The sequence below is a fragment of the Benincasa hispida genome, chromosome 1, assembly GCF_009727055.1.
Source record: "Benincasa hispida cultivar B227 chromosome 1, ASM972705v1, whole genome shotgun sequence".
NCBI lineage: Eukaryota > Viridiplantae > Streptophyta > Magnoliopsida > Cucurbitales > Cucurbitaceae > Benincasa > Benincasa hispida.
In genome coordinates this window covers 22,863,655-22,877,005 of record NC_052349.1, presented here as the reverse complement: position 1 = coordinate 22,877,005, position 13,351 = coordinate 22,863,655, and positions in this window count along the sequence as shown.

Here is a 13,351-nt window from a genome sequence, read left to right as displayed (position 1 = left end):
ATCTTTTGGGTGTTAAAACTAAGAGATTCCTTGAATATATCATATATATCAATTTGAAGAACAAAATGATTTGATATCACAATGAGTAGTTACCTTTATATGCACATATATATAAGGCTTTGAAAAAAAAGATAATATTTTCAAATAATAACATGATGAGTGTTGAAAATGTAATAGCTGTCAATGAAGTGATGTTTTATACATACGTTACATACACCTAATGAACACAATTTAATGATAATGAGTGAGCAAATTTTTTAATTTTATTTTGGCAAATGCTTCATAATTTCACCCTAGCTAAATTATTTGTTAGTCACATAAAGTTAAAATTACTTTGAAGCATAAAAGTTAATTTTAGAACTTGTATGATGAAATCATTTTTTTTTTTTTAAATTTGAAAACATAAATTTGATTTAAAAACATGAATTGTATGGTTGCTTTTATGTAATAGCTAGGTTTCAAATAATTTTCGTATACAAGATATCTTTTTTTTTTTTTTTTTTTTTTTTTTAAAAAAGAAAAGAAATTAGTTCAAGATGGAAGATCAGATATTTGATTCATTTTGATTGAAAGTATATATATATATTAACCCATCAAACTAAGTTAATCAAATTATTAACCATGATTACAATTCCATAGAAACCAAAAGCTTTGCTCAAATTTAATATATGTTCAATTTTATCACGTGCTCTAAGCATGCTTGAATGGTTGACTTGTCCACATCCAAAATTTTCCTCTTTTTAAGAGGGATGTTCCACAACTACATTTATTTATTTTTATTATAGAACATTTTAAATTTCAAATAGCTTTAAAAAATAATTAACCTTACATTCAAACCCCACAATTCTCATCACAATTGCCATTGGTCAACAATGTCATTTCCATGGTCCAATCAATTACTTCCCCACATTCCCTTGAAAGCACCCATTCTTCCCCCCCCCCCCCTCTAAAAGCTTCAAAACAATCAATAATGTTAATTTCCACTACTTAAGTTGGCTTCTTCTTCATTTCCTTCTACAACAATTCATATAAATTTTGTGGATAAAAAGGCAAGAAGTAATAACTAAAGAATACCAAAGACATGAAAGGAAGCTCAAGCCACAAAAGCCTCGGCGTCGTCCTCGGCCTTCTATATCTATTGATTTTTAGCAACGTCGCCACCATCGTAGTGGATAGCTTGACGAGCCCGTGCAATGGTTCGATAGCAGAGTGCTATGAAGAAGAAGAGATGTTAATGGAGTCGGAGATAAGTCGAAGGTTTCTCAAACAAGGGACGAAATATATATCGTATGGTGTTCTTATTAAAGACAAACCAACTTGTGATAAGGGTAAAGGTATACCTTATGGTAAAAGTTGTAATCCTTCTGAAGCTAATCCTTATAATAGAGGATGCGGTGGAATATATAATAGATGTAGGACTTAGCCTTAGCTCACAAACTTCCACTTCTTTATTTTCTTTAAAAATCTTCTTTTCATGTCAAGATTCTCAATAATAATGTCTTTGTTTGATAAAATGAATTTGGCCAGCATAAGGTTTGAGGATGGATTTGGATTTTCTAAATGTTATTTTTATTACTTAAAAATACTACAAAAGTTTTGACTTTAATTGACCTTTTATAAACGACGATAGATGGACTCTATGATGTCGGTTTTAGAAAATTACACGTCAACGGAAGTTTTTGAATGTTTGCATAAATTTCATGTATGGTTACGGGGTTTTTTCTCTGTCACCAAAGAATATATTATAATGACGATTTTAAACCACCATTGAAAGTGAAAAAAATTTGTCAGGTACGATGACTCCTACAAAGATGATGATTTGTAATTCACCATCATACGGTATACTATCGGGCTCTATGCCATAAACTTATGGTTTGTAGATAAATAAATAATTTATTGATAATTAATAAAATGATTTTTTTTTTAATTTTATACTCTCTTAAATTTGCACAACTCTATCCAATAAAGCAAAATCCAAGGTTATTTACATGAGGCTTGAATAATATGTAATTGACATATAGTGGATTATGTTCAAGTAATAACTTAAAGTGTATATAGTAGATGGATAAGGTTGGATGCCTTATCTTGGTGAAACAATGGATACGACCAAAGAGTTTGTATTCTATACAAAGAGTTTGTATAAGGCTGAATTGCAAAATAATTAATCTCTATTTGTAATTTTCGTTAATTGAAGAGATTAATATTTCATAAGATGACCATATGTAACTCGTTCTTAATCCTGAGTGAGTTAAGAACTCCTGTCTATTAGCACTCATCCTTTGATTTGCATGGATGAGAGTGACTTAAGCTGCCAACTCAATAAGCCTATCATTTTAGAGACTTGACCAAATAGGGAGTTGGGAACATAATTTCACAAGATGAGATTCACTTGTTCCTGTATTGGGTAAGTAGATGAGCAGTTCCCTTAAGTATTGACCTCGAGACTTGAACATTAGGGCTCCACCCTCTCATTGGCCCGAGACAGACTTGGTTTATAATTGGACCATAAACAAACGATTTATTAGAGGATCGATGGTACTTAAGGATATAAAGGTAATTACAGGGATAAAATAAACATTTGACCCAACTGTAATTACGAATGACTTATGAAGAATTGATTTACGTGTAATGATTATATTCATGGGCGCGCACTTGTCTTATAATGCATAACAGTGCAACTATGGGCTTCATTGCTTTTATGATTCCCTATAGGAAAATAAAATGAAGTTGAAGATGTAGATATCGGTTTGCCCCGTAGTTAATGAATGTTGATTGATTAATTAAAAATTTTAATGAAATAATCTCGAATCATTGGAGCTTATAATCTGTAGGTCCATAAGGTCTCTTGCTAGCTCACAACATATTGACAAGGATCAAAGTTTTGAAAGAATAATTTGAATTGTTTACATTAGCTTAGAAAAGTGCATATTAGTTGTATATGATATGATTAATATAAAATATAATGTATATATATAGATACATTATTATATAGTTAATTATGAATATGATTCAATGTTTTTTAGGTACTGAATATGATTCAAATTTAAAGTATATAAAATGAGAGAATTATATATTTGAATATGATTCAAATATTAAATTAATATGAATAAGATTCATATTAAAACTCTATGTTATATATCAATATGAATGAGGGATTCATATTAAAACTACAGGTTATGCAAGATATATATAATTGAGTATGATTTGAAGAGGAAAACACCGTTGAAAATTACTTGGAAGGAAAGTCTTCAAAGATAATAGTTTCTTGTCTTTAAATTCATGCATAGGCTAAATGATTTACCACATATTGATGTAAGTTATAGATTTAGTATTCATGTAATTTTCATCAAAATTAGAACAAAAGCGATAAAAAACTTCCGCTGTTCGTATACGATATCAACTTATGTCCACTTTAGAAAGTTAATTCAAACATATCTTTCACAATTCATTAAGTCTTCAATTAAGCTTTCTATTTCGAATAGAAATAATTCTATTTCTCTCTTTAAGTTTCATGAAGTGTTCATCAATTTTTTAAATAAAATATTTCAAAACTTTTTTTTAAAAAATGAAGTTATTCAATGCTTTTGACTAATCAAGCATTAATGTTCAAATTAGCTATATGAAGAATTTAAGTGAGAATTATCCATATCAAAGTTCACAACAACTGTTCTTTTTATATATAAAAATGGGAAATTATATCATGTCATGGCCCAAGTGTTTCAACGAGCCCAAAAGAAATTAAAGAAAATAGCCCAACTTTAACCTGTGATATTTGAATGAGCCACACAACAGACCAGGGATCACACATGTGGAAAATTATCGAGCTGAAGCTTCTTATCATGTGTCTCATCAGATTTAAATGCAATTTCAGATATCTAACCAATGTCCTTTCTGTTTCCTTTCTCTCATGGTAGCGATGGAGAAGATTTTGTTAGATTGATCAGTTCTTGAAGAAAACTCAATTTGTTATGAAGAACTAGAGGAGATTAGGAAGAAGAAGAAGAACGAAGGAAGAACACACAAATTTAAGTGGTTCGACCAAGTTGGCCTACATCCACTGTTCAAAGGGAGGGTAGACTTTCATTGCTTTTTAATTTTGTAGAGATTCTTAAAAAGATGAGCTCTCTCTCTCAAGACTCACTCCTGTTCTAATTTATATGCAGAGACTATAAGTGATTATGAAGGTTGATTGTGAGCTTGGTGGATACAATAGAAAAAAAATAGGTATATATTATCTACTATTCTGAACAATCTCCATCTTTGTAAGCAACAAGCAAACCCTCCAACTTTTTGAGTAGATGTTCTAACCTTTTTCAGATAACACGAACCCGAGGAGTTCGAGGCATCGACTGAGCTTGATTTGAGATACGAGTTTCGTTAACATATCAGTTGTGTTGTCTGAGGTATGTATCTTAATTACCTCGATCTCTCCCTTTTCAATTTCTTCTATGATGAAATGATATTTTATATCGATATGCTTTGTCCTACTGTGGAATTGTCGACTTTTAGATAGATATATTATGCTTTGATTGTCACAATAGATCCTTATAGGAGGTTGGATAATTCCAAAATCATTAGGTAACCCCTTCAACCATAAACCTTCTTCTACTGCCTCTGATAATGTGATAAATTCAACTTCTGTGTGGATAGGGCCACAACAAATTGTAGTGCCTTCTAGCTTATCAAGTTATTTCCCCATAGGAAAATGTATCTTGATAATGAGCATCTTTTTTCCAAGTCTCCAGCATAGTCAGCATCTACATAGCCATAGATTTCATCATTCATTGGTTCATTTTGTTTGTACAGGATTTTGTAATGTTTAGAAAAACAAAGATATCTGAGTATTCATTTAACTGACTCCCAATGACATTTTCCTGGATTAGACATGTACCTGCTGACCAAGCTTGTAGCATAGGATAGGTTAGGTCTAGTAGAGGTCATTAGGTACATTAGGGATCCCACTACTTTGAAATAGGGAATCGATTTCATGAGGTTTATGTGTTCCTCATTAGTAGGCTGAGGGCTATTAGCTGCTAAAAGTTTAAAATGATGTGCTAGAGGTGTCTTTACTGGTTTTGCCTCATTCGTTTTAAACCTCTAAAGTATTTTGCCACAGTAATCAGATTGACTCACATAGAGATTAGATTTACTTGACTCACATAGAGATTAGATTTACTTCTGTTTCGGATTATTTTGACCCTTAGGATTCTCCTTGATTCCCCCAAATCTTTCATGTCAAACTCCTCCTTTAGAACAGTCTTGACTTGTTTAAGGGCTTTTTGAGAGCTCTCAGCAAGTAACATATCATCTACATATAGGAAGATACACGATATCTTCAAAACTCTTGGTGTTAGTGTAAACACACTAATCATAGGAGCTTCTCTTGAATCCTATTTTGGATACCACCTCATCAAATCTGTCATACCAGCACCTAAGAGACTCCTTTAGACCATATATTGACTTATTCAATAAGCAAACTAGATCTTCTCCTCCCTTCTTTACATAACCCCGAGGTTGATTCATATAGATAGTTTCACTCAGGTAACCATGTAGAAATAGTCTTCACATCCAATTGGTCTAACTCTGAATCCTTTTGAACAACTAAAGAGAGGAGTAGCCTAATGGATGTTTGTTTTACAACTGGCGAAGAAACTTCATTGTAGTTTATGCCTTCCTTCTGTGTAAATATTTTAGAACCAAATTTTGCCTTGAATCTAGATTTTTGAACCCCTGGAATCTCTTCCTTAAATTTGTAGATCCATTTACATGATATAGTTTTGTATCCTTTTGGAAAGGGTACTAGCTTCCATGTATCATTCAGATTGAGCGACCTCATCTCATCATTCATAGCCTTAATCCATTGTCTAGCATTAGGACTATTAGTAGCCTCTTTAAAACTTATTGGTTCATTGTTACTTAGTGAAATAGGAGCACTAACAAAGTTTGATTCAACATATCTGGCAAGGGGCACAATTGTCCTTCTTATTCTATCTCTTGCTAATAAACAGTTCTAAGACCCTCTTGTGATTCTTCTTGTTAATTAGTCACATCTTCCCCAACTTCCACTGAATCTTCACTATCAATCTCTAAGTTCTGTTCTGAAGTAGAGGTCTCAGTGACATTTTGAGGCTCCACCTCAAACCTTGTACTATTGGTTTTTGTCATAGCTGTAGGTTGCTGTTCAGTCAATATAAACATCTCACTTTCTCTGAACATAATATCCCTGCTGTTAATACACCTCTTCTTAATAGGGTGCCATAACCCGTAACCTTTGACTCCTAGTGTAAAGCCCAAAGACATACACTTTACTGTCCTAGGTTTCAACTTGCCTTGGCTTTGATGTACATACTCCACACTCCTAAATATCTTCAAAAGTTCTAATATGGTAAGATGACCTGTCCACATCTCCTTAAGTGTTTTTAGCTTAATAGAATTGTGTGGACATCTGTTTAGGGTATAGACTGTATAGGAAACAACTTCTGCCCAATATTTCTTAAGTAAGAGTGCATTTGAAAGCTGACACCTCACCCTTTCAAGCATTGTTTTGTTAGGCCTTTCAGCCACTCCATTTTGTTGAGGTGTGTACCTCATTGTTTTATGTCTCGTTCCATTTTTTATGCAAAACAAATTTAATTCTTCTCCACAAAACTCTCAACCATTGTCAGTTCTCAAATATTTAATGTGCTTAGAGGTTTTCTTTTTAATTAAAGTTTTCCATTCTTTAAATTTTCCAAAAAACTCATCTTTAGTTTTTAAGAAATATACCCAGCTTTTTCTTGAATAATCATCAACAAATGATAGGAAATACCTTGCACCACTTAGCGAAGGAGAGTGAGCTAGACCCCAAAGATTAGAGTGTACATATTCTAGAATTTCCTTAGCAGTGTACTACCCCTTTGGAAAATTTTGCCTTGTTGTTTTTTCAAGTATGCAATGCTCACAAAAATGAGAGGAGTTGCAGCCCTTTTACACTAATGTGTAATAATCTTTTGTGCCATAGTTCATCTTCTGTGGGATCTCCATCTGAAGCAATCAAAGTTGACCATGTCATCTGAACATCCTTGATGAATACAAGCCATTGATCTTCGTAGCCACAAGAGCCAATTTTGAGTCTTTTATTATCTCAAAAGTTCCTCCAGCTCCCCTATACTTACACCCTATGGAATCAAACATTCCTAGTGATAGTGGATTTCTTTTCAAGGTTGGGACACGTCTCACATTTCGAATGAGCATCACTGATCCATCTTTCATCTTTAAGGAAACAGAACCTATTCTAAGAGCCTTACATGTAAATCAGTCTTCCATCTCACTTCTTATAAGTGCAAAACCATCCTTTAGATGGTGTCATATGAACTGAGCATCCAGAATCTATAACCCAATCTTCGGTCTCCATAGAATTTTGACTTGCATACTCATCAGTGGCTGCCAAAACATCGAGATACACAAAGGAGTTTTCCCCCACAACTGCCTCTGTCTGTTTCCCACTTTTGTTCTTCTTGTTCAACTTCCTTTTCACGGAATAACAATCCTTATTTATATGTCCTATTTTGTGACAAAAATGACACTTGATCTTAGATTTGTCTTCACCATTTTGCTTCCTTTACCAAGCTTTTTTGTCTTTCCTTTTGAGAACAACCCTTCACCCTCTTGTTGTTCTTTCTTGGTCATTTGCAACTCAAGTTCTCAAACTTTGATTGCTAAAATAATAGCTTCTATTGTGATTTTCTCTCTTCCATACTTCATAGCTACCTTAACATCTTTGAATGAATCTGGTAACGAATTCAATAAGATAAAAGCTTCATTGTCTTCACCTATATTATCTCCCATTGACTTGAATTCCGAAGATAAACTCTCAAAATCATTTAGATTTTTTGTAAGAGACTTAGTAGTGTCCATTCGATAGGTAAAGATTTTTTCCTTTAGGAAAGTCTTGTTTGGTAAATCTTTATTGAGATATATCTCATTACGTTTCTTCCAAAGATCATAGGCAGTATTCTGATCAACTATTTGTCTTAGCACACTATCAGTAACATTTAGGACCATGGTTCCATATGTTGGAGTCAGCAAGCACTTAACAGAAGCAAATAGAATCATTAAGCACTCTAATTAATCAATTTTAGCAATAAAGAAAGCATGTTTATAAGATAAAAAGAGGGTTTTAGCAACATACTTTTGAAGAACTCTCTTCAACTTTGAATTCAACTTGAATTTCCACAACAACTCCTTGAAGATCACCATTTGATCTTCCCTTCTATTCTCTTGGACCTTAGATTGAATTGTAGAATTCAAATGAGCTTGAATTTAGGAAATTTTGGAGAGGGAAATACTGAAATTTTTGGTGAGTTGAAGAACACTTCTTCCTAAAAAACTAGCAACAAAAATAAATTGCATGGCCACCATTCTCAGCATTTGAACTGAGTACTTGTTCACCTTCAGCATGCCATTGATCTTCACAAGAGAATGACACCTCAATTGAAGAAGATAGTGGAATTTCATGGTATTTAATGTGGGATAAATCCATTAAGTGGAATTTGTCACATTTTTAATTGAATTCATAATTCAATTTAAATAAATTTTGAAATCAAAATTTCAATATTTATAGTTATATATATATATAATTCAATAATTAACATATAATTTCACTAGTTTCATACAAAATGAATTCAATAATTAATCTTCAAATAAAATTAATTTTTAATTATTAATTAAATATCAAATATTAAATTAACAAAACACCAATTCTTTAATCATGAATCTCTATTCATGTAATTAATATTTAAATCATATTTAAATATTATTCAATTCTTTAATTTCATTTAATACGATAAATAAACGTGTAATTATATTGTATATAATTACTAATTCCCTCAAATCTTATTTGAATGCTTCAACTTTACTCATCACTCTATTCTAAGGTTTAATCCATTTGTGAGCTAGTAAGAGGACCTAATGAACCTACAGATCATGGGCTGTAATGATATGAGATTAATTGGCTAAACTTTTTAAACTGAATTAATTAACATTCCTTATTTACCGGGTCACTACACTTAAGTCCAGTAGTTGCACTCCCCTCACTGTAGATAATTTTTTGTCCACTTGATTTAATCGTAATTGGTAAGTTGACCCTTCACAGGTTGTTCGTAATAATGACTGGGTTAAATGTTGTTTTACCCTCGAGATTACATCTTGCTTCTTAAGTTCCACTGATCCTCTAATGAACAATTGATTTGTGATCCAATCACAAAACTGGATTCCTCTCGGATCAGTGAGAGGGTGGAACCCTTTGTTCAAGACCTGGAATTAGTACTGATGAGAACAACCTCTCTACTATCCCTAAAAGCGGTTAAGCCTTCTTGCACCCTATGTTCCCGACTATCTACCTAGTCTTACCCCTGAAATAGGAGGCTTATTGAGCCGATGCTATTGAGTCAACCCTTACCCATACAAATCTAAGGATAATACTGAATAAATAGGAGTTTATTGTTAGCTCAGGATTAAGGTCAAGTTATCTAGGTCATCGCTTTGAATAGCCAGTCTTTAACAGTAAACAACATTATAAAGTAAAAGTGACTTGTTTCTTGGTCCAGTCTTATACAAACTCATTGCATAGGACGCCCCCACTCGTATGTCTCCACATGAACGATTCAGGATCACATCGTTTGTACTAAATACAAAGTAGACTGCGTCCAATAGTGTTACCAGAATAAGGTACCCAACCTTATTCGTATACTATGGACCATTTTAGCTATCTACTTGAACTTGATCCATTTTTATGTCTCCATATAAAGTCTAAGTATTCATGTAATAGTCATGGATATTAGTTTATTGGATTTGCAATTTACATATTCAATATAGTTTTATTGAACAACACCTTAATAACATCTTTATTGCAAATAGAATATGTTTAATTTTATAAACTGCGAGTTTTAGGACATAAAACCCAACAAACTCCCATTTGGACTAAACTCCAGTGGATTTACATATATACAAATATATACAATGTTGAGTATGAAAGAATAAATACAATAAACTAAGGCATTAGATACCCATTATTTCTCCCACTTACCCTAGATTTATCTATCTCGTAGTTCTATAGCAACTAGGTGACTCTCGAACACTTTAATCGGAAGGGCCTTTGTAAACGGATAAGCTAAGTTATCTTCTGAGGCTATCTACGTGACGATCACGTCTCCTTGGTATACTATCTCCCTAATGAGATGGTACTTGCGTTTGATGTGCTTTCCACACTTATGGCTTCTAGGTTATCTGGAATTTATAACTGCTCTACTGTTATCACAATAAAGGGTGATCGGCAGGTGCATATTGGGAACCACTTTCAAATCGGTCAAGAATTTTTAAGCCATACTGCCTCTTTTGCTGCCTCGCATGTAGTTACATACTCCGTTTCCATGGTGGAGTCAGCAATATAACTTTGCTTTATACTCATCCATACTATAGCTCCTCTATTTAGAGTGAATACTGATTCTAAAGTTGATTTCTTTGAATCCACATCGGTTTGAAAATCAGAATCAATATATCGTATAAGGATAAAATCCTTAGCACCATACACGAGCATATAGTCCCTCGTTCTTTAAAGATACTTGAGAATGTTCTTAACGACAGTCCAATGACCATATCCAGGATTTGATTGATACCTGCTGACAATTCCAACTGCATAACAGATACCAGGATGTGTACATCAAACTTCCAACTGCTGATGCATAAGGAATTATTTTCATCACCTCAACTTCTTGAGGTGTCTTAGGACATTGTTCCTTAGACAAATGAATTTCATGCCTAAAAGACAACATGCCACTCTTAGAATTTTGTATTTTATATATAGACAACATCTTATTTATATAAAATGTCTGTGATAGTGTTAGCGTTCTATTCTTGCGATTCCAGACTATTTGAATCCCAAAAACATACCGTGCATCTCACAAATCTTTCATTTGGAATTGCGATGCTAGCCATCTTTTAACGTCAGCAAGGAATCGTATCTCATTCCCGATAAACAGGATATCATCAACATATAAAACAAAAAATGCTATAGTTTTGTTGACAATCTTCTTATAAACACAAGGTTCATCAACATTCTATTCAAAGCCATAAGATTTGATCGCAGTATCAAATCTCATATTTTAGGACTGAGATGCTTGTTTCAACCCATAAATGGATCTTTTAAGCTTGTAAGCCTTTTTCTCTTGACCTTATTCTATAAACCCCTCTGGTTGACAGATATAGATACTCTCTTCAAGATAGCCATTCAGAAAAGCTGTCTTGATATTCATTTGCCAGATTTCATAATCATAAAAATCAGCAATGGACAGGAGTATTCTAATAGACTTAATCACGTCAATCAGAGAGAAGTTTTCTTCATAGTCTACTCCCTTTGTTTGGGTAAACCTTTTTGCCACAAGTATAGTTTTGTAGGTTTGTACCTTACCAGTTTGGTCTCGTTTTCTTTTGTAGATCCATTTGCAACCAATAGGTTTTACCCCTTCTCGTTGATCTACAAGTTCCCAAACTAAATTGAAGTACATTGAATCCATTTCGAGGTCCATGACTTTTATCCATTGGTCTCTATCTATATCTTCCATTATGTTTAAAAGTCGATAGATCCTCTAAATCATCATTAGGTATGATGACCCGAGTTTCTGTTAAACCTATGTATCGGTCAGGCTGTTGAACAACCCTCCCACTACGTTGAGGCTTTCTCAACTCTTGAGAAGGATGTGAAGTACCAGTTTCATCAACAACTCTTGTTGAAGGACCAACATGATCAAGAACTTTTGTTGAATTGCTTGTAGCTTCTGAGGTTATTTCGTTTAATACTAGCTTCTGAGGTTATTTCGTTTAATACTAGCTTCTGAGGTTATTTCGTTTAAACTACCTTTACGTCCTCTCCGTAAATCGTAAGGTGTTTCTGAAATACTTTTTGAAGGAACCATGTTCAAAATACATACAGTAGTCTCTACTGTATGTCCCTAAAAAGAATTAGGCAAGTGAGCATAACTCATCATCAAACGAACCATGTCCAATAGGGTTCTATTTCTCCTTTTTGCTACACCAGTCTATTGAGGTATACCTGGTACTGTGAGTTGAGACTAAATTCCGTGTTCTATCAAATAGTCTTGGAATTTTAAGTCCATATACTCACCACCTCGATTTGATCGAAATGTTTTAATCATTTTACCTAATTGGTTCTCAACCTCTATATTTCTTGAACTTTTCAAGTGTTTCAAACTTATGATGCATTAAGTAAATATAGCCATATCTAAAATAATTATCAAGAAGCTGATGAAATATTCATACCCTCCTCGGGCTTTAACATTCGTCGGACCACAGAGGTCTGGATGTACTAGCTTCAAGGGTTATTTGGCTCAAAGAACTTTTCTCATAAAAGATCTTTTGGTCATTCTACCCTCAAGACAAGATTCACATGGTGGCAAAGAGTTATCTTCTAACTGATTTAGAAGTCCACTCTTAACCAACCTCCCAGTCCTATTGAGATTTATGTAACCTAGTCTCAAGTGTCAAAGATAGGCGTTTGGAGAATTCTACGTTTCTTGTTTTGAGTTTCAACTATTCTAAACATCTCTATATTCAAAATGGGTTTTACCTCAGTTGGTTTTAACATATACAAGTTATTTTCCAGTTTTTCAAAATATATTTTAATACCTTTTGAAATAATAAACACTTCATTATATTCAAAAGAGACTTTATACTTTTGTTCTAGCAAACATGAGATAGATATTAAATTCCTCTTCATGGAAGGAATGTAATAAACATTTTCAAGTAAAATGAATCTATCTTCAATAAATAACTTCATATCTCCCAATACTTTTACTGAGACAACCTACCCGGTTCCTACCTTAAAGGTTGTTTCACCTTCTGTAAGCTGTCTCCAAGAACTAGTTTCTTGACCGAAAGCACAGATATGGTTAGCGGTACTTGAATCTAATATCCAGGTTAATTTATCATTTTCCACTAAACATATCTCAATGACAAATAAATCATATTTACTTTGTTGTGCTTCTTTTGTTTCATCATCTATGACATTCAAAACCTTTTGATTTGCAGATGAGTTAGAAGATAGAGGATATTCCTCTGTTAAAACAAATTTTAAATAATCATTTGTTAGTATTACGTTTATATTTGATGTTGAATGATCAAGAGCGTTATTTTTATTGGAAACGAGTGATTTTGAAGAAGTTGACATGCTGAAATTATAACAAATTCTAATTAGTAAATTGCTCTTATAACCAATCATGTTTTAGTAAAGTAATAATGTACCTAAATTTCATTATTTTATTTGCAACGATACTTTAGTGGTTTAGAAAAGATGCTG